Here is a 2445-nt window from a genome sequence, read left to right on the forward strand (position 1 = left end):
AGCATGATCTAAACATTCACAGACAAGTTTAGCGTTCATTGTGCTATTCAAAAGGATCCATAACAAAGTCCTATAATTATTAGATAATCGGAGTGAATAATAATTACCCTCGCACCTGCTGGCCCTCCCAGCCCCGGTAGACAGACGACATGTCAGCCCCTCCGACCTCTCAAGCCAAACATCTTCCGTGTGTCATGGATATAACATCGCTTTAAACTTACCATGATAATATCAGACCAGTCAGCAGGATAGGAAGGAACGACTGTCTGATTTGATCTGTTGTTGTTTCTTTAAGTATCCGTGCTCCTAGTGGTGAGCTCAGCGGTGTCTGGCGGACTTGACTCAATGCATTAAAATAAAATCTCGATTACCAGCGCCCCAAACATTGCTTCGTGGTCACGCCTCGAGGTAAGAGAGGCGGTGAAAGGGGTGATGCAATCTTAAAAACAGACAACAGCAATATGGCATTTATCCAAATATATTTGTTTTTGTTGTTAATTATAGGCTGTTGGAATTCAGAAAAACATTCTAGGGGGGGTCGTATCAGAGTCAGAGATGGCGTTGTCCTGCGTTGTTTTCTGCAGCTATCGGGGGAAAGTTTGGCATATGCTAGGCCTACTGTAAATGGAATTATGAGTTTTATTTTCCTGAAAGTATTATACAAATATTGAAACAGGGAAATGTGTTCCTCGAAATCTATGGAGCTTCACACTGTTTCGTGCGTTTATGGTGCCCAGAACAGGGCTCCGCGCGCGCCAAAAGATTTTCACAATAAGGCCAATGATGAAAGGGTTTGAAAATGCAAATGAAATGGAATGTGACAAAAACAAAACATTGCGTTGTTTTAATGTAAAATTCTTACAAAAGTCCCCATGTCTCTTTTAAAATCTAAATATATTGCACAATGTAGCACACTAATTCAGACAGTTGCTGCCTATATGTCACGTTTCACTCTAGCTACAATGTTATGTACACATTGTAAAGGAAAGATTGTATGGATGCATTACAAACAATGTGTTTGCTACCCCCTATTGATGGTAAAGTAGTCCAACACAAGGTTTCCAAAGTCATGTATGCAGTCGAAGTAAAAATCAGCAAAAATGTGACTGTTGTGGCTAATCACGCTTTCCATTATAAATTCTACTTCGAGTATGGTAATGTTACATAGATCTTTGATTTAGCAGAAATGCTATTGATAATCTCCTAAAAGGCACGGACGGGGTTCGAACCCGCGATCTTCGGTTTACGAGACCGACGCCTTACCACTTGGCCACCGCGCCTGCGCTGGTTAGCGCATGAAAGAGTGTTCCATATCTCATGTAGACGTACATGTTACACAGCGAACTCGTGGTGGCCCTATGATATTAAATTACACTGAATTTTTACAATTTGGAATCATTTTTTTCATGGCTTATGCCGTGTGCATGTATTTTTTGTATGTTCTACACTCAAACTATTTAAATTGGAAATAGGTAATGTTTTGTTTAAGACAGAAGTAACACAATTTCACTTGAAAGGGAGTAGCTAGTAGGGCCCCTAACAATGCATGTCAAATATAAGGTATTTTAGCATAGGCCTATTTAAATGAACATTTGGTTTGAGTAAAAGAACAAGGCAAATAAAATGTTTTACATGAACCACAAGGGGAGGCTATTACACTGCAATGTCTTTCAATACTTCACAAGGCTAGCTAGTACACACACACACGCTCATACACACGCTCATACACACGCTCATACACACGCTCATACACACGCACGCACACACGCACACACGCACGCACGCGCACACACACACACACACACACACACAATTTATGCAATAAACAGTCCAATTAAAATTATTATTCAATCAGCTTTTTATATTTAAATTACCCTTCAAAAATGTGATATTCAATCAGGTTTTCATTGTTGCAGACATGAGACATATTTGTCACAACATTTTAAGAATGACCCAGCTAGTAATGTAAAATGAATGTAATTGCGATTGGCCAAACATTTATATATTTTTTAGGTGCAGTGAAATATGATATTTTACAAGGTCAGCCATAGTATTACGGCGCCCTTCAATGCCTTGTTCAAGGGCACATTGACAGATGTTTCACCTCGTCGGCTCAGGTATTCAAACCAGCCACTTTCCGGGTTACTGGCCCAACGTTAACACGTCTGTAATTTGTGCTCAAAATACTTATTTTACATTTACATTTAAGTCATTTAGCAGACGCTCTTATCCAGAGCGACTTACAAATTGATTAAACAGGAATGCAGAAACGACAAGACACCTAAGCAGAAATGCAATATAATCCGTCAAAAAATACATGTTTTGTTAACGGCAGTGTGTGTTCTGTGCTGTTGCCAATGTGTTCTTAGAGGCACAGATGGTTTGGTCAGCTGAGTTACACCAGTTGTTTTACTGGGTCCTTTAATCTTCTCTGTCGGTGGGTTC

The 2445-nt window shown here is 39.8% G+C and overlaps 1 non-coding gene across 1 annotated transcript; it reads right to left on the reverse strand.

Moving 5' to 3' along the window:
• Positions 1-1208: 1208 nt before the first annotated feature.
• Positions 1209-1280, reverse strand: trnat-cgu. The gene has a single exon. It is a non-coding gene; the product is annotated as a tRNA-Thr (tRNA).
• Between the last annotated feature and the right edge of the window lie 1165 nt (positions 1281-2445).

Source organism: Oncorhynchus gorbuscha, linkage group LG16 (assembly GCF_021184085.1).
Source record: "Oncorhynchus gorbuscha isolate QuinsamMale2020 ecotype Even-year linkage group LG16, OgorEven_v1.0, whole genome shotgun sequence".
Classification (NCBI taxonomy): Eukaryota; Metazoa; Chordata; class Actinopteri; order Salmoniformes; family Salmonidae; genus Oncorhynchus; species Oncorhynchus gorbuscha.